Here is a 20939-nt window from a genome sequence, read left to right on the forward strand (position 1 = left end):
ATTGGCACAGACCTGGCACTCAGATAAGTCCCTTGTAACTGGTACCCCTGGTACCAAGGGCCCTGATGCCAAGGAAGGTCTCTAAGGGCTGCGGCATGTCTTATGCCACCCTGGGGACCCCTCACTCAGAACAGACACACTGCCTCACAGCTTGTGTGTGCTGGTGGGGAGAAAAAGACTAAGTCGACATGGCACTCCCCTCAGAGTGCCATGCCAACCTCACACTGCCTGTGGCATAGGTAAGTCACCCCTCTAGCAGTCCTTACAGCCCTAAGGCAGGGTGCACTATACCACAGGTGAGGGCATATGTGCATGAGCACTATACCCCTACAGTGTCTAAGCAAAACCTTACACATTGTAAGTGCAGGGTAGCCATAAGAGTATATGGTCTGGGAGTCTGTCAAACATGAACTCCACAGCACCATAATGGCTACACTGAAATCTGGGAAGTTTGGTATCAAACTTCTCAGCACAATAAATGCACACTGATGCCAGTGTGGCATTTATTGCAAAATGCACCGAGAGGGCATCTTATAGATGCCGCCTGAATACCAATCCGACTTCTAGTGTAGGCTGACCAGTTTCTGCCAGCCTGCCACAACCAGACATGTTGCTGGCCACATGGGGCGAGTGCCTTTGTCACTCTGTGGCTAGTGACAAAGCCTGTACTGGGTGGAGGAGCTTCTCACCTCCCCCAGGCAGGAGCTGTAACACCTGGCGGTGAGCCTCAAAGGGTCACCCCCTTTGTTACAGCGCCCCAGGGCATCCCAGCTAGTGGAGATGCCTGCCCCTCCGGCCACTGCCCCCACTTTTGGCAGCAAGGCTGGAGGAGATAATGAGGAAAACAAGGAGGAGTCACCCACCAGTCAGGACAGCCCCTAAGGTGCCCTGAGCTGAGGTGACCCCTGCCTTTAGAAATCCTACATCTTAGATTTGGAGGATTCCCCCAATAGGATTAGGGATGTGCCCCCCTTCCCATCAGGGAGGAGGCACAAAGAGGGTGTAGCCTCCTTCAAGGACAGTAGCCATTGGCTACTGCCCTTCCAGACCTAAACACACCCCTAAATTTAGTATATAGGGGAACACCAGAACCCAGGAAATCAGATTCCTGCAACCTGAACTAAAAAGAAGGACTGCTGACCTACAAGCCTGCAGAGACGACGGACGACAACAACTGCTTTGGCCCCAGCCCTACCGGCCTGTCTCCTGACTCGAAAACCTGCAACCAGCGACACATCCAACAGGGACCAATTGACCTCTGAAGCCTCAGAGGACTGCCCTGAATCCCAGGACCAACAAACTCCTGTGAGCAGCGGCTCTGCTCAACAATCAGCAACAAACTTGCAACTTTTCTACAACTTTAAAGACCTTACTCTTCCCGCCGGAAGCGTGAGACTTCACACTCTGCACCCGACGCCCCTGGCTCGAGATCCAGAGAACCAACACCACAGGGAGGACTCCCCGGTGACTGCGACCCCGTGAGTAGCCCAAGATAACCCCCCTGGACCCCCACAGCGACGCCTGCAGAGAGAATCCGGAGGCTCCCCCTGACCGCGACTGCCTGTAACAAGGGACCCGACGCCTGGACCAAGCACTGCACCCGCAGACCCCAGGACCAGAAGGAACCGAACTTCAGTGCAGGAGTGACCCCCAGGTCACCCTCTGCCTAGCCTAGGTGGTAGCTGGCCCGAGAAGCCCCCCTGTGCCCTGCCTGCACCGCTAGAGTGACCCCGGGTCCCTCCATTGTTTCGTATACAAAACCCGACGCCTGCTTTGCACACTGCACCCGCCCCCCTTGTGCCACTGAGGGTGTGTTTTGTGTGCCTACCTGTGTCCCCCCCAGTGCTCTACAAAACCCCCCTGGTCTGCCCCCCCGAGGACGAGGGTACTTACCTGCTGGCAGACTGGAACCAGAGCACCCTTGTTCTCCATAGGTGGCTATGTGATTTGGGCACCTCTTTGACCTCTGCACCTGACCAGCCCTGAGCTGCTGGTATGGTAACTTTGGGGTTGCCTTGAACCCCCAATGGTGGGCTGCCTATGCCCAGAAACTGAGACTTGTAAGTGTCTTACTTACCTCACAATCTAACCAATACTTACCTCCCCTAGGAACTGTTGATTTTGGCAGTGTCTACTTTTAAAATAGTTTATTGTCAATTTAATAAAATCTGTATATGTTATTGCTCTAATTCAAAGTTCCTAACTTATCTGTGTGGAGTACCTTGCATTTTATGTATTTACTTCAAATGTTGAACTTGTGGTTCTAAAAATAAATTAAGAAAATATATTTTTCTATATAAAAACTATTGGCCTGGAGTAAAGTATTTGAGTGTGTGTTCCTCATTTATTGCCTGTGTGTGTACAACAAATGCTTAACACTATTCCTCTGATAAGCCTAATGCTCGACCACACTACCACAAAATAGAGTATTAGTATTATCTAATGTTGCCACTATCACTCTCAAAGGGGAACCCTTGGACTCTGTGCACACTATCTCTCACTTTGAGATAGTATATACAGAGGCAATTTCCTACACCCACGGTGCAGACACTGTGCCCACAGCCAGGGGACACCGACAACCCTCAGTGGAGACACGGTGCCCACAGCCAGGGGACACCGACAACCCTCGGTGGAGACACGGTGCCCACAGCCAGAGGTTACAGGCAGCCCTCGGTGCAGATGCTGTGCCCACAGCCAGGTGGCACTGACAACCCGTGGTGCAGACACTGTGCCCACAGCGAGAGGGCACTGGAAGGCATCGGTGCAGACACTGTGCCCACAGGCGAGAGGGCTCATGAAGTCTTAGATGCAGACACTGTGCCCACAGCCAGAGTACACCGACAGCCCTCTATGAAGTCTCTGTGCCCACAGCGAGAGGGCACAGACTGCCCTCGGTGCAGACACTGTGCCCACAACCAGAGGGCACTGAGAGCCTTCGATGCAGACTCTGTGCCCACAGCCAGAAGGCACAGGCAGCCCTCGATGCAGACACTGTGCCCACAGCCAGAGGGCACAGACAGCCCTCGGTGGAGACACAGTGCCCACAGTCAGAGGGCTCTGAGAGCCCTAGCTGCAGACACCATGCCCACAGTCAGGGGTCACTCAGAGCCCTCGGTGCAGACACTGTGCCCACAGTCAGAGGGTAGAAAGAGCTCTCAGTGAAGACGCTCTGCCCACAGCCAGAGGGCACAGACAGCCCCTGGTGTAGACACTGTGCCGACAGCCAGAGGGCAAAGACAGTCCCTGGTGCAGATACTCTGCCCACACCCAGAGGGCGCTGAGAGCCCTTGATGCAGACAGTGTGCCCACAGCCAAAGGGCACCGAGAACTCCTAGTGCCCACACCTGTAAGGGCACTGAAATCTCTTTTGATGCAGACACTGTGCTCACTGAGAAAGGTCCCTGAGAGCCCTAGGTGCCAACACTGTGCCCACTGTTAGAGGGCAATGAGAGTCCCTGGTGTAGACACCATGCCCACAGCGAGGGGACACTAATAGCCTTTGGTGTGGAGGAGGCGCAGGTGGAAGTGGGTAGAGGAACGTTGCTGGTAGGTTCTATAATATCCATCCACCTATCAATCCATCCACTCATCCATCTATCCATCCATCCATTCATCCATCCATCCATCCATCCATCGGCCTGTCCATTCATCCATCCATCCATCGGTCCGTCCATTCATCCATCCATCTATCCATTCATTCATCCATCCATCTCTTCATCAGTCCATTGAATCATCCATCTATCCATCTATCCATCGGTCTGTCCATTGATCCATCCATCTAGCCATTCTTCTATCCATCCATCTATCCATCCATCCATCTATCCATCCATCCATCCATCTCTCCATCCATCCATCCACCCATCCATCCATCGGTCAGTCTGTCCGTCCATCCATCCATCCATCCATCGGACCATCCATTCATCCATCCATCCATACATCCATCTCTCCATCAGTCCATCCATCCATCCATCCATCCATCTCTCCATTGGTCCATCCATCCATCTCCTATACGTCACAAACTCCTACGAATCATTCACCTGGGTTTAAACCCGTGCGCACAATACAGATCATAGTTTAAGTTTTCTCAGAGTCTGGGCGACTTTGCGGGTTTGTGCAGGTGCCAGCCTGGCATACAGTGCTCATAGCACATTCCACCTGTCACTAGAGTCCACTTTAAGACTATGGACGTCAGACTACAGAGTCCAGAATGTCAGGGGCTTTTCTAAATGGTGAATCCCCTCTTAAAATAAGCGCTGCTGTGAGAATTGTGTGATGCAACCATGAATGGTCTCCGGCCTGACACAGAGTGAATCATTATTTCTCGTCTAGAATGGATTTAAACACTTCACGTTTTTGTTTCCACTTGTGCCCGGGTGCTGCCCCCCCTCCCCCACCTCTTGGACACCTGGACGCAGAACTCACCAGGTGGGCGGTGGGCAGTGCCAGCTTGTGAGTACCGCGAGCTGCGCTGCTACCCACATGCCGTGCCCACGCACCGCGAAGAACACAACTGTTTGTTGCTGAAATCTGTGAATTATGCGGCGCTTTCTGGATTGTGTGGCAAGTGGGGCAAACCCGTGATTGCATGAAGTGCTCTAAGCGGGAGGAAATCAGTGCAGTGACTTAGCAACCAGTGTGTGTACGGGGGGGGGGGGGCAGACGGCGTGACGGGGATGGAGGCAGGGTTGGGGGGCGCACTCGTGGGTTCAGGAAGGTTTAAAGGTAGAATGTCAAACTTGTCCTCGCTGCCGTCTCAGCCATGAAGCTTCCAAATCATTCACCAAGGCCAGAAAGTTTCCTTTTGTTTTCAGCAGGGGCAAGACAGAGATTTTTCTAGTACGATTAGAGACAGAGACAAGACTGGGGTCTGGCTTGGCTCTGAAGAGCAAAACACGACAAACAAGCACTGGCAAAGCCACTACGGTTCACCTGTGCGAGAACTATTGGCTTTGTCAATTATTTCATGTTACACAACAGCGCTGGCTGCTGTGCAACATCTTAAAGAAACAGGAAAACCAGACTGAGCTCTGGTCGAAGCACCTGCGTGCCAGTGAGTGCTACAGAAACCTGAGAGGACTTTAGGCAGCATTTCCAGCAACCCCACAGACAAAGCTGCTCCCTGCTGAAGAAGGGCTGAACCCAGAAACATGTGTCCAGAGATTTACAGCACTAGCTGCATCCATAAGGTGAAAAACTACAGACTACTTTATGGAGTAAAAACAAATTCGTACTGCATTTACCATGATGCAATGTGGCTGACTGCATGCTGGAGTGTGAGGCAGGGTGCTCGCATTTGTTGCCATCTTAAAGAAACAAGCGCTATGACGAGGCTGACTTATAGCGCTTTTTCCCTTTAAGCCATGTTGCACAGCAGACGGTGTTGCTATGCAATACTTGAAAAAAACAGTGCACAGGGTGTAGTGTCTTTGTACCTCACCCGACGAAAACACACAGAGACCAGGTAAGGGGGAAACATGCTTTATTCTCTTCCTCGTGCGTGTCCCATTCTGTATCCGCCTCCCGCCTCCCCACCTATATATACTGCCCCTCGCTGACTGGAAGTGGTGTCCTGTTCCTGGTCTGGTCAGCGGGTGGCAGATCTGTGGTCCTAGTGCCACGTTCCGACATATCCCCTTTGTTGACAAAAATATGAACGTCTCCACCTTTTGTTTTCCACCTGATATAGGTGGATAAGGTGCGAGAGAGAGAGAGAGAGAGAGAGACTGATGCCGTCATCATAGTTCTTCAATCAGTCTTCTGGGCTTCCGGCTCACTCCCATGGGGTGTGAACTCCCTCTTTCTTGGCTGAAGTCTTCACTTGTGTCGTCAGCCTGGCGATGATCGTCCCCAGTCAATGCTGTTGTTTGTCATGACCCTCCGGCATCTGCACGTGGGGTCTTCCGAGCAGCACTGGGCCCTAGTTCACCTTCCTCGTCATCTAATGGCCTGAACTCCTTGAAGCGAGAGCTGTTTCTGGTGACGGAGTAGGACCCCACAACCGCCATGATCACTGACCCTTTGATCTTCGTTACTCTAAGAGGCCGGCTCGAGAAGGGGCTGTCCGATTTCCGCGCCTGATGTTGTCATACGAGAACCCAGTCTCCCAGTCGCGGGCTGGACCCGGTGGCATGGCGACTAGCATCAGCGTAGCTTTTCATTTTGGTCTTGGCTTCTCAGTCTGGTGCAGCAATGTGCCCGTGATCCGTCAGTGCCTTGGTGGCCAGTTCATGCAGCCGAGTTTCGCTTCTTCTTCCCAGCACTAGTTCTGATGGGCATTGCCCGGAGGAGCTGTGCAGGGTGTCACGGTAGGTCACCCAGTGCTTGGCACAGTGCTTGGCCTATAGATATTTGGGTTAGTTTGGCTCGCTGAATGGCTTTCTTTATGGTGCCCATGAACCGTTTCACCGCGCCATTGGCTTGAGGCCACAATGGCGTTATTTTCCAATCATGTATTCTCAGGTATCCCAGGAATTTGCAGAACTCGTCCCCTCAGAATGGGGGTCCATTTTCCATCTTTAGTGTTAGCGGGGCACCCCACGCTGCAAAGATGTCATCTAAGATTGGGAGGGTGGCGGTGGCTGAGGTGGACGGCACTGAGCACACCAAGGGGAAACAGAAGTATGCGTCAATGACAACCAGGCGCTAGTTGCCGTGGGACCGTAGAAATCTGCAGTTAGCATGGTCCAGACCGCCTCAGGGAGGTCAGACATGTGCAGCTGCTCGGGCTTTGGTGGTCTTCCTGTGACGTCACATATGTGGCAGTTCATGATCATCACCTCCACTAGGCAGTCAAGTCCTGGGAACCATACTTTCTCTCTAAGCATGTTTTGTGTCGCTACTATACCTCGATGTGACTCATGGGCAAGGCTCACTGTCTGCTGTCGCAGTGTCTTTGGGATTATTATTCTAGTGCCCCGAGCAATATTCCTTGTTTCTTTGCAGACAGTTTCTCTTGCATCTGCTTGAAAGCCAAAAGCTCCTCTTTCCTGACCCCTTCACCTACTGCACTGTTGGTAGTCACATGCCTCCACCTCTGATGTCGCATTAGTGTTTTGACTGCTTGTAATGTTGCGTCCATCATAGTCTCCTTTGCCAGTTGCTCCATCGTAATTGGGGCAGGTGTGTTCTGTCGGAGCACGAAGTTGAGGTACTCTTCGGCTACGGACGGGGTTTCTGGTGCCCGAGGCAGAGGGTGTCTCGACATGTAATTGGCAGGGTTGTGTTCCTTCCCTGGCTTGTGCATGATGTTAAAGTCATAGCCCATCAGGTGTATCCCCCATTGTTCTATGCATGGTGGTATTTTTGCATTGGGGTTGCCATAGATTGTGACCAATGCCTGGTGGTCAGTGATTATGGTGAAGTGTTTTCCATAGATTAACATGTGGTAGTGTTTACACGCCCACACCATTGCTAGACTTTCTCAGGCTGGGAATATGCCCTTTCCACCTCCGATAGACTTCTACTTGCATACGCAACAATGTGTCATGGTAAGTTGTGCTGGATCGCCCCTGGTCCTACTGGGATGGCGTCCACTGTGAGTTCCGTGCATAGAGACGCGTCAAAGTAAGCAACGTGAGCTACAGCTGTGAAGGCCCATCAGATATCCTCGAATGCTCTGTCACATTTCATGGCCCAGAGGAAGGGTTGTCCTTGTATGGTCAGTTCACAAAGTGGGGTAATTACAGTAGCAAAGTCCTTGATGTATCGTGAGCAGTAGCTCGCTACACCCAGAAATGACTGTACCGCTGCCACGTCCTCTGGATGTGGTGCATTGCATTGTGTTTCTACTTTGCTGGCATCTGGCAGTATTCCTTTTCTGGAGAAGATGTGTTCAAAGAAAACGAGTCCTGTAATTTAGACAGTTTTTTATATGTCTAATTATCCACCTCACCATCTCCTGAAATATTTCTGCTGCTGATGACACCCCGAAGCTTAGGTGCTTGTAGCAGAACAGTCCGAGGTGGGTGGAGAACGTGGTGATGTATCAAGACTGTCGGTCGAGTACCAACTGATGGTAGCCTTTGAAAAAATCTAGTTCGGACAGGATGCAGGCTCCAGTGAGGCAGCTGATCATGTCATTCAGATGAGGGCATGGGTGTTGTTCCCTTTCTATTGCAGTGTTCGGGAAGCGCATGTCTACCCAGATTCGTATCTTCTGTGTGTTTTTCTTTGATACGGCTACAATGGGTGACACCCACGATGCCGGTCCTTCCGCGGGCTCGATGATGTCCTGTGCTAGTAAACTTTTCAGTTCTTCTTCTACCTGTGCTTGGAGATGCATGGGAACTCTACAGTGGGACTGAGCTATTGGTTTGACAGCTTCATTGATGTGCAGTGTGACTTGCGCATCCTTGGGCTTCCCAAGCCCTTTGATAAGTGCAGGGAATTCTTTCAAGATGTTTTGACGGTCCGTAGTGTGATGCATCATAGCGAGGAGGTCCGTCACTTGTACTGTGATGTTGCTGAGCAGACATGGCACTGGGACATCGCCCTTTAGTACGTACACCTCTTCCTGTACAGACATGTTGTTGTATGTGAGCGTCTCTACAAACTTTCCCATGTTCACTACCAGTTGCCTTGCTCCTCACATGAACACTTCGACAGTGGAAGACAGGAGCAGTGGTTTGGGTTTCATTTTCTCATGTTCTGAAACGCACATGATGTTGCATGTGGCTCCACTGTCAAGTACAAACCGCGTGACATGACTTCCAATCTGGATCTCCACCGTTGCTGTCTTTTGTATTTGGCATTTGCCTACTAGTTGGACGTGTTCGGTTGTGTGTGCCGGCATTGAGAAGTCGGACATGAGGTAGAGGCGGTTATTAGTACCCCTTGCACTTGGGGCGTCAGAGCCAGCAGAAGAGCTGCAATTCCGTGCTTCCATATGCTGTGCATGGTGACTTTCAGCTGCACATGGCCGGGCAGGACGACTCCTCTCCACCTTGATGTTTCCATTCATGCAAACACTTGCGAAGTGATTGTTGTGGTTGCATTTACAACACTTGTGTCCCATGGCTGGACACATGTCTGCATGCGGGTATTCCAGGCCACAGCGGTAGCAGGTCCGCACGTGTTTCTCTTTCAGTGGCAGTGATGGCCTGTCGTGTTTGTTTTGGCCTTCGGCCATGCGATGAGCGAGCCTGTTCCATTGTCCGCACCCTCCCGGTATGCATTTGGATGGCATGAGAGGTAGCCCTGGCCTCAGAGCGTGCCATGGTCAGTATCTTGTCCAGAGTGGACGTTTCTTTCAGCACCTTTGTACAGAATGCAGTTGAGTGGCATCCTTCAATGGTGCGCAGGCGTATTGCTGCCTCATTGTCGAACGTATCAAATTCACAGAAAGCAACCAGTTTGCACAGCTGCGTTGCAAAATCGTCCAGGGATTCATGAGCTTGCTGACAGGCTGTGGTGAAGGTGTAACGCTCAAAGTCCACAATTCGTTGTGGGTCGAACTTGTCTGTGAGGCATTTTATTAGGCCTTTGTATGTTGCGATGGACTCCAGTGGAAAAGTGACGAACAGGTCTTCCACATCATCCCCAACAAGGTTGAGGAATAAGTCCCTTGCCTGTTCGTCCGTGTGACCTTTGCAAGTGGCACTTAGATATCGTTCAAAGCGCCTGATCCTTTTTTCCCATCGGGCACCATTCGTTTGGGAGTCAGTGAGGTCCAATGGCAGCAGGCACTGAAAGATTGTGCTGGGAAGTGCACCTCCGTTGTTCACCTCCATCATGATCTCAGGCGCGTAGGGTAGATCGTAGGTATGCCGCACATGGCAGAAGCTGCTGGGCTTGAAAGAGCTTTCGGCAGCGTATTAGCAGTGCAATTCTGGTTCCACTAGATATTAAGTAGTTCCAAAGGCTGTAAGTGTGTAGTGCCTGACCCCAAAATGGCCGTTGGAGCTTCTTTACAACTTATGGGGCATGTTGCCTGACTCCAATATGGCCACATGCCTGACCCCAAGGTGGCCGCCCTGTGAGGTCTCCCAGTCCCCAATTCTCGCACGATCTCACCGTGTGCTGAGATCCGCGCGGGGAGAACTAACTCTGGGCATGGCTGTGCACACCGCAAGACAGCAGCAAAGACAGCATCGGTGTCCAGGCCACTCGGACGTCGATGCAGGGGCACAGGCAGCAATGGGCCAGTAGGCACAGCAGGCAGCAGCATTGAGCATGCAGCGGGCAATGTGCCAGCAGCTGGGAGGGCTTCACTTCAAGAGGGCGTCGGCCGGGGCAGCAAGGCAATGGCGTCTGATTCCCCACCTTCATCACCAGTTGTAGTGTCGTTGTGCCCCGCTCGAAGAAGAGGCATGGAGACCAGGTGTAAGGAAACGCCTCCTTGGCATGGTTACCCCCTGACTTTTTGCCTTTGCTGATGCCAAGTTATGATTTGAAAGTGTGCTGAGGCCTGCTAACCAGGCCACAGCACCAGTGTTCTTTCCCTAACCTGTACCTTTGTTTCCACAATTGGCACACCCTGGCATCCAGGTAAGTCCCTTGATGCCAGGGAAGGTCTCTAAGGGCTGCAGCATGTCTTATGCCACCCTGGAGACCCCTCACTCAGCACAGACACACTGCTTGCCAGCTTGTGTGTGCTGGTGGGGAGAAAATGACTAAGTCGACATGGCACTCCCCTCAGGGTGCCATGCCAACCTCACACTGCCTATAGGTATAGATGAGTCACCCCTATAGCAGGCCTTACAGCCCTAAGGCAGGGTGCACTATACCATAGGTGAGGGCATAAGTGCATGAGCACTATGCCCCTACAGTGTCTAAGCAAAACCTTAGACATTGTAAGTGCAGGGTAGCCATAAGAGTATATGGTCTGGGAGTCTGTCATGCACGAACACCACAGCACCATAATGGCTACACTGAAAACTGGGAAGTTTGGCATCAAACTTCTCAGCACAATAAATGCACAGTGATGCCAGTGTACATTTTATTGTAAAATACACCCCAGAGGGCATCTTAGAGATGCCCCCTGAAACCATACCCGACTTCCAGTGTGGGCTGACTAGTTTTAGCAGCCTGCCACACACCAGACATGTTGCTGGCCACATGGGGAGAGTGCCTTTGTCACTCTGTGGCTAGTAACAAAGCCTGTACTGGGTGGAGGTGCTTCTCACCCCCCCTGCAGGAACTGTAACACCTGCTAGTGGAGTTGCCCGCCCCCTCCGGCCACGGCCCCACTTTTGGCGGCAAGGCCGGAGGAGATAATGAGAAAAACAAGCCCTAAGGTGTCCTGAGCTCTGGTGACTCTGACTTTTAGAAATCCTCCATCTTGCAGATGGACGATTCCCCCAATAGGATTAGGGATGTGCCCCCCTCCCCTCAGGGAGGAGGCACAAAGAGGGTGTAGCCACCCTCAGGGCTAGTAGCCATTGGCTACTAACCCCCAGACCTAAACACACCCCTAAATTGAGTATTTAGGGGCCCCAGAACCCAGCAAGATTGATTCCTGCAACCTAAGACGAAGAAGGACTGCTGACCTGAAAGCCCTGCAGAGAAGACGGAGACACCAACTGCTTTGGCCCCAGCTCTACCGGCCTGTCTCCCCACTTCAAGAAAAACTGCAACAGCGACACGTTCCACAGGGTCCAGCGACCTCTGAAGCCTCAGAGGACTACCCTGCATCTAAAAGGACCAAGAACTCCTGAGGACAGCGGCTCTGCTCCAAAGAAGAAACATATTTTGCAACAAAGAAGCAACTTTGAAAGAACACACGTTCCCCGCCGGAAGCGTGAGACTTTGCACTCTGCACCCGACGCCCCCGGCTCGACCTGCGGAGAAACAACACTACAGGGAGGACTCCCCGGTGACTGCGAGCCCGTGAGTAGCCAGAGTTGACCTCCCTGAGTCCCCACAGCGACGCCTGCAGAGGGAACCCAGAGGCTCCCCCTGACCGCGACTGCCTGCTTTGAAGACCCGACGCCTGGTAAGGACACTGCACCCGCAGCCCCCAGGACCTGAAGGATCCGACCTCCAGTGCAGGAGCGACCCCCAGGTGGCCCACTCCCTTGCCCAGGTGGTGGCTACCCCGAGGAGCCCCCCCCTTGCCTGCCTGCATCTCTGAAGAGACCCCTGGGTCTCCCATTGAACTACATTGCAAATCCGACGCCTGTTTGCACTCTGCACCCGGCCGCCCCGTGCTGCTGAGGGTGTACTTTTTGTGCTGACTTGTGTCCCCCCTGGTGCCCTACAAAACCCCCCTCGTCTGCCCTCCGAAGACGCGAGTACTTACCTGCTGGCAGACTGGAACCGGGGCACCCCCTTCTCCATTGAAGCCTATGCGTTTTGGGCACCACTTTGACCTCTGCACCTGACCGGCCCTGAGCTGTTGGTGTGGTAACTTTGAGGTTGCTCTGAACCCCCAACGGTGGGCTACCTTGGACCCAACTTTGAACCCTGTAGGTGGTTTACTTACCTGCAAAAGTAACAAACACTTACCTCCCCCAGGAACTGTTGAAAATTGCAGTGTCCAGTTTTAAAATAGCTTATTGCCATTTGTGTGAAAACTGTATATGCTATTTTTCTAATTCAAAGTTCCTAAGTGAAATACCTTTCATTTAAAGTATTGTTTGTAAATCTTGAACCTGTGGTTCTTAAAATAAACTAAGAAAATATATTTTTCTATATAAAAACCTATTGGCCTGGAATTGTCTTTGAGTGTGTGTTCCTCATTTATTGCCTGTGTGTGTACAACAAATGCTTAATACTACCCTCTGATAAGCCTGCTGCTCGACCACACTACCACAAAATAGAGCATTAGAATTATCTCTTTTTGCCACTATCTTAGCTCTAAGGGGAACCCTTGGACTCTGTGCACACTATTTCTTACTTTGAAATAGTGCATACAGAGCCAACTTCCTACACCAGGTAAGGAAGGGGACAACGTGCTTTATTCTCTTCCTCGTGCGTGTCCCGTTCTGTATCCACTTCCCGCCTCTCCACCTATATACACTGTCCCTTGCTGACCGGAAGTGGTGTCCTGTTCCTGGTCTGGTTAGTGGGTGGCAAATACGTGGTCCTAGTGCCACGTTCCGGCAAGGGGGTTGTGCAATTACAAGAACTGGGGAAGTGAATGGGACAGGAGCTACATGCCACATTTATAGTGACAGAGAAGAAAAGTGATCACAAGTGAAAGTTTGGGTAGGATATATTCTCTAGCGCTAGGATGTGGCAGGGAAGTATGCGAGATGCTTGCACAGCAGCAGGGGTGGTGTCATTGGACCTGCAGATGGGCATCAGGGCATGAGCTCTGTCTGTGCAGCTAGAGGTGGGGGCGGGGGAGGGGATCATATGGAATATATCTTTCCATTCTGTGGGTGGGCTGCTATTTTTTAAAGGAAAAAAGGTAACACAAATGTTTATGCTGTTAAACTTTGAGACGTTTCAATTTACACTGGGTATTCAGCCCGGCCAACTATAATGTGTGACAGAGTTAGCAGATCTCTGTTACTGTGATCCAGAACAATCCACTCCTGGGTTTTCATTTAACAGGCAATGCATTCTCAGAGTTCTCATTTTTTTAACTACAAATGAACCGATTGAACTTCAAAGGGAGATGAGAATGAAAGTTCTTAAGTTTTTGTAAACACATGCTTCTATCCGCCCCATGCATTGTGACCCCTCAGCCCAGCACTGCTCAGTGACTTTGTATTTCAGTGTGGCCCCAGGTCCATAAAAGCCAGATCCTTCCGATAACAGAATACCCTTTTTAAAAGCTGCAAGAATATTGCACACTCCAGCTCTTTTTAGGGTTCACCCGCCGCCTTCCACCAAACCCCCTCGCCACACACACATTACAATAAGCAGAGGAGCTCGGGCTGCTGTGCAACATGGCTCAAAGTAAACAAAGACAACTCTATGGCGCAGCCAGCACTGGCCAAGCTACAGCACTTCATTTTTATTTACTAGAAAGCTGTGTTGCACAGCAGCCCGGGATGCTGTGCAATGTGGCATACAGCACAGGAGGGTGTTGGGGTGGCAGCAACAAGAGGGAGGAGGGTAGGAAACAAAGTGCAGCTGGAGGTGGCAGGGTGGGGTTCAGAGAACTACAGCTGGGGTTGTTTAAAAAGTAATGAACGCTGGAAGAGTCGGATTAAAAGGATCGGATGGCAGCAGGGTGGGATTGACAGGGGAAGCATGGGAGGGTTGATGGGTTGAAGGGTGTGGAGGAGGTTAACACCACGGATAGGAGGAGGGTGGGGATGAATGAGAGGGGCTGCAGAGGCATGCACTCTCTAAAAGTGCTTGTCGAAAAGTGAAAAAAACGTGCCTGCAGCCAGTGGAAGAACACAGGCCAAATGAAGGTCTACTTGGTCCGTGCTCCATGGCAGGGATGAAGATTGAAGCCTAGGAGGAAGCCGGAAGTGAGGAAGAGGCGCTGACTAATAGGAAGCAAGGAAATAAGAGTGACGTGGGAGCTAACCAATGGTACGTAGAATTAAGTAATGGGTGGGCTGTAAGACCCTTTAAAGACTTTTTTTCTTCACAAGAGATTTTGCAAGCACAGCCCAAACGCTGTAGAGGTGAAATCTAAAAGTCATGTAAATGTCTTCTCACTTTCTTTCACTTAACCTTTATCTTGCTGTCAGCCTCGCCTTTTTGCAGCTCCCTATTTACTTCTCTCTCTTCCTCCACCTCTGTTTCTCTCTCACTCTCTCCTTATCGCTGTTTCTCCCTCAGTTTCTCTTTTTCTCTCACCCTGTCCTCTCTGGTTTCACTTTCTCCTTCCTCAATCATTTCTTTTCTCTTTTTCTCTTCTACCATCTCTCACATTCTTTTGCTCTTGCTTCCTGTACCACATCCTTTGTCTGCCTTTACTTCTCTCTCTCTTTTTGTTTCTGCTTTTGTCTTGCTGTCACATTCTCTCTTCCTTCTCCAGACATGGTCATCAGACCCCCTGAACCAAGTCCTTCCTTTCTGAGCCCGGCTTCTGATGCTTTGCTGCTGCAGCCAGGACTTTGTTCCCATACTTGGTGAAATCCCTGCGGACTGTTTATTTACACATGGAAGCACGGCTTGACATGACAGCTGAATACAGAGAAGTATTCCCAGGCGTTTACTTGTGTCTTGTGTGGGAACGTGCCTCTTTTGACATGGTCACCCCCAACTTTTTGCCCTGTTTCTGGTGTAATTTTGACTGAAACTGCACTGCGTCCCTGCGAAACAGGTCCCCAGTGCCAGATCTCTTTCCTTAAAACTGCTGTGGTTTTTCCCATTTGGCAAACCTTTAGTTCCCACTGCAAGTCCCTAGTAAATGGTACCCCTGGTACCTAGGCCATAGAGTACTGAAGGGAGGCACCTGGGGGATGGAGCACAGATTGTGCCACCCTCACGGACCCTCTCACTGAGTGTGAACCAGTGCTGCTTCTGCAGGCTGCATGCCTTGGTGCAGAACTAACATGAAAACACAACATGGCACACAGCCTATGTGCCATGTCCCCTGCACACTGCATACAATATATGTAAGTGACCCCTTTAGCAGGCCTTACAACCCTAAGGGCAGGGTGCATTATATTGTATGCCCCTGCTATGTCTATGTCGATTCTCAGACATACTAAGTGAACAGTGAAGGCATTTTAACTACATGTGCTGGACACTGGTCATTATGAGTTCCCCAGCCTTCACTGACAATAGGGATGTTTGGTCTGAAGCATCTCTTATTAATAAACCTCACTGAATACAGTGATGGATTTATTAATACATGAACTCAGAGGTCACCTTAGAGGTACCCCCTGCAAACCTACCAGCTCCTAGAGTGGGCACTGACTGGTCAAAACCGGTACAGCCACCTTAAGACAGAGTTGTGGCCCCCTGAGGTGAGAGCCAATGCTCTCGAGGGCTCAGAACAAAGGCCTGCTCTGGGCAGAGGTGTGACTTCTTCTCCCAGGCAGGGAGCTACAAAGGCCTTGCCACCTTTGAAATGGGACCCAGGCCTCACCAAATGGTGGAGGGGGCCGGCCCCCCATTCCTGACCCCACCTTTGGTGGCAGGACTGATGGGAAAATTAAGTAAATTAACAGGGTGCCCACTTCAAGCCAGCCCCACCCCCAGGGTGGATGAGCTGAGGTGGACACTACTTTTTAAATGTCTCCATCTTGCATGGAAGGAATTAGACCAATAGGGTTAGGGCTATGCCCACTTCCCAAAGAAAGTGGTCATAGGAAGGGTGTAGTCACCATAAAGGTGAGTGACCCATTGGCTACCACCTGGCACCCCTGTAGTGCCCCTAAATTCAGTATTTAGCTGGTACCCCTGAACCCTGGAATCAGATTCCTGTTGACCTAAAAAGAGGCGGCCATTGCAGAAGTCGCCCAGAAGAGAAGACTGAAGACAACAACTGACTTGGCCAGATCCCTACCGGCCTGTCTGCAGCCTTCGAAGGCCTACACAAGAAGACGACTTGTCCTGCAGCCCAGCAACCTCCAAAGCCTTGGGAGGACTGCCTGTCTTCAATAAAGAACAAGAACTCATGTGGACAGTGGACCTGTCCAAAAGAAACAACTCTACAGAAGATATAAGTCTGCCTGGGGAAATGCAAAATCACCGCCTGGACCCACCTCTGCACCCGACGCCTACAGCCCAAAACCAAGTGCCCCACCAGTCCAGTGAAGGTTCCCCAGCACTTATAACCCAGAGTCCATTGTGGGCGGATCCCTGCCGGACTCCATAGCAAGACCTGCAGCCTAAATCTGAGGGCTCCCCCTAAACGCAACCTGCCCAGTAAGCGGTTTCTGTGTTTCTGATATCAAAAGACACCCCTGCACCCAGAGGCCTTGGGGAGTTAGACCGTTGGTGTCCCTACGACTCCTGGCATCTTAACCTACCTGGGCAGCTGTGGGTTGACCTCTCCTGGCCCCCTGGTCAGAGCCTGCAGCCTGTTTCTGAAAGTGGTCTCCCACATTGGTTAACACTGGGAGCCCGACCCTGTGTTGGCAGTCTGCACCCGGCTGCCCCTGTGCTGCTGAGGGTGTACGTTTTGTGCTGCCTTGTGGCCCCTCTTGTACTGAACTCAACTCTAGGAGATCGACCCCTGACCTCGCTTTCCTCACCAGGGAGCAGTTCATCTTCAGTTACCCCCTGTCTCCATAGGATAACATTGGACACCTGACGCTGTGTTGGCACTCTGCACCCGGCCGCCCCTGTGCCGTTGATGGTGTAAGTTTGGTTCTTCCTTGTGGCCCACAGTGGTTAACTTAACCCCCGGAGACCAACCTCGGACGCCACTTTTATTCATCTGTGAGCAGTGCATCTTCGGTCCCCCCCAGTCTCTATTGGTTAACATTGAGCACCAACTCCCAATCCGAATTCGACCTCTGCACCGGGCCGCCCCTGTGCCCCTGTGGGTGCACTCTTGGTGCTGATCTGAACCTCGCCTAGTGTTGCCCTAAAACCCCAAATACTGGAGGTGTAAGTCATGCACTTACCTGCAAAACTGCATCTTGGTTTCCCTCCATAGGTTAGCATTGGTAAGTCTGAAAATTGCACTGTGTCGATTTTTTAAACTGAAAAGTATTTTTATTTTAAAAACTGCTTACCTTATAAAGAAGTTCTTTGGTTCAGAGCATATAAAAAAGCTATTTTTTTTCTAAATTGATCTCGGATTTATTCTTTCAGTGCGTGTCTCATCTCTTGCCTCTGTGAGTACAACAAATGCTTAACACGACTCCTTGATAAGCTTAACAGCTCGTCCACACTACCACGAACAGAGCACTAGACCCATCTCTGCCTCTGCACATCTTTGGGGATCCACTGGCATCTCGGCACAGTGTACTTCATTTTAGTGCACCATGTAGAGAGCCAGTGTCCTACGCTTGGAAACAAACTAAAATATATGAAAGAACTCTTTATGAGGTAAACTTCGAGGGAGTATAGACTACGCTTTTGTTGCACACAGGATATTACACGTATGTGGAACCAGAAGGATCCTCGTCACCTGTAAAGGATCTTGACATTCTCTCGGTGCATATGTATTGAATTTAAGGTTCTGGTGTACACTTAGGGAAAATCCCATTAATTAATTCCAGAATAAATATATCAAAACAAAACCCGTTCAGGGTTAGAGTGATGCGTAAAGTATGAAAAATAGAAGAGTGAACTCTGGGTACTTCCCAGGTTTGGGTTGAGAGCAGCTCCAGTGAGGAGCTCACCTCAAATATCTGTTTTTCTAGTAAAGTTTTTAAGCATCGGATCAGCACAGTGCTGTCCACGCCGAGCTAGATAGGGGCGAAGTCTTCTGTCATTGTACAGCAAAAATATATATATATATATATATAAAAAAAATATATATATATATATATAAAAAAAATATATATATATATATATATATATATATATAGATAGACAGATATATAGGTAGATATATGGATATATAATATTCATTTTTTGCTCTGCCACGGAAGTAAGTATATGTGTAGATATCTAACCACACATAAAGGGACGGCTGCACAGCAATGTTAACATGATACACATATGCAAAATAATCCGGAGATATACAATTGTAATGGGTGACGTCCCTCATGTACGTGAGCGGATAAATATTTACAAACTCAGGTTTTCCATTTGTGCTGTAAAATATATACTTTTCTTTTTTTATAATGTTTGCATTCTTTTAATTTCTGTTTTTAATTTATATCTGTCTCCAATATTTCAGCAGTGATGCAGTTAAAGTTACAGCTGCTCTAATCATATTTACACATTGTGACAGATTTGTGTTATTATAGGAAAATAAAGCCATAAGCAAACACCCGTCACCTTATATGCTATGAATGTGCGGATCTACTTACAGATGGATATAATGATCAGCGATATACATATAATGCGCGGATCTGCTTACAGATGGATATAATGAATGATATACATATAATGTGCGGATCTGCTTACAGATGGATATAATGAATGATATACATATAATGTGCGGCTCTACTTACAGATGGATATAATGAATGATATACATATAATGTGCGGATCTGCTTACAGATGGATATAATGAATGATGTACATATAATGCGCGGATCTACTTACAGATGGATATAATGATCAATGATATACATATAATGCGCGGATCTACTTACAGATGGATATAATGAATGATATACATATAATGCGCGGATCTACTTACAGATGGATATAATGAATGATATACATATAATGCGCGGATCTACTTACAGATGGATATAATGATCAATGATATACATATAATGTGCGGCTCTACTTACAGATGGATATAATGAATGATATACATATAATGTGCGGATCTGCTTACAGATGGATATAATGAATGATATACATATAATGCGCGGATCTACTTACAGATGGATATAATGATCAATGATATACATATAATGCGCGGATCTACTTACAGATGGATATAATGAATGATATACATATAATGCGCGGATCTACTTACAGATGGATATAATGAATGATATACATATAATGCGCGGATCTGCTTACAGATGGATATAATGAATGATATACATATAATGCGCGGATCTACTTACAGATGGATATAATGATCAATGATATACATATAATGCGCGGATCTGCTTACAGATGGATATAATGAATGATATACATATAATGCGCGGATCTGCTTACAGATGGATATAATGAATGATATACATATAATGCGCGGATCTGCTTACAGATGGATATAATGAATGATATACATATAATACCGATGGATATAATGAATGATATACATATAATGCGCGGATCTGCTTACAGATGGATATAATGAATGATATACATATAATGCGCGGATCTACTTACCGATGGATATAATGAATGATATACATATAATGTGCGGATCTACTTACAGATGGATATAATGAATGATATACATATATATGCCCTGAGTCCCACGGCCCCCTCCTGTCCCGGCAGACCCCCCCGGGTGCAGCTGGGCTGTGCAGGATCACAGGCCCCCCCTTCATGGCCCGGGAGGGTCACTGATGCTGCATCTGTGCAGGGTGTGTTAGGGGGTCCATGCCGCAGTGATGGGCTACACACGGTCTCTACAACCCGAGACGGTGGTCCCTCTGTCTGGAGGGTGCTTAAAGGGAGCTCAGGGGGCCCAGCATAGCCGTTCAGTATGTTTCCGTCTCAAGCCCTTGATTTTAGCAACAGGATCAGATTTCACTGAGTTCGGTTGGAGACTGACCAGCCTTTCTGCGTTGCCTTCAGTGGAGGTTGGAATCCCAGCCGGATAGCCTGTGGGGTTACTGTGCCTGCTGCGTAGAGGTGGGACACCCTGCGGGGTACAGGCGCCTGTCACAGTAATATAGCTCAGTCTGCTCCTGTGCCTGCTGCAGGCGCTAACTCACCCTACAAGTTCCTGACTGAGGTCCCGCTAGGATGGGCCTCGGCGGGGTGGGGGCTACGCACACCTACCTGAAACCTGGATGCGACACTTCCGGCCTCAGTGAGCGGGCACGGGTTTGTGTGAATCCACTCAGCCTCCATCCTTCCAGGGTTGATAAAACATCTGCACCTAAACACGGCAATACCAGAGGCTGTCTTGAACGGGGGGGTCGGGAGGAGGAGGGGGTTGGTATCCAGGGCTACTAGTACCTGTGAGATATGGGAGTGTTGGGGGGCTCTCTCGTGTTTCGTTGCTCCACTGGGACCCCCCGGTGTCTGTGGGATCGGCACCTGCCCCCCACCTTCCCAACCCTGGCCGAACACGAGTTTTCAGAAGAAAGGCGCATTATTTGCACATCCTCCAAACAAGGGTCGGAGATTCTTCCTGAAGAGGGGGTGCTGGGAATGAGAGGCAGATATGTGGGGGCCCTGGGCGCGTTCCTACTACCAGGGGACAGCTCTCACCAGGGCACTCCGTGCAGGGATCAGATCTCACCAGGGCGCTCAGTGCAGGGAACAGCTCTCACCAGGGCAATCAGTGCAGGGATCAGCTCTCACCAGGGCGCTCAGTG

The sequence above is a fragment of the Pleurodeles waltl genome, chromosome 9 (assembly GCF_031143425.1).
Source record: "Pleurodeles waltl isolate 20211129_DDA chromosome 9, aPleWal1.hap1.20221129, whole genome shotgun sequence".
NCBI classification, from domain to species: Eukaryota; Metazoa; Chordata; class Amphibia; order Caudata; family Salamandridae; genus Pleurodeles; species Pleurodeles waltl.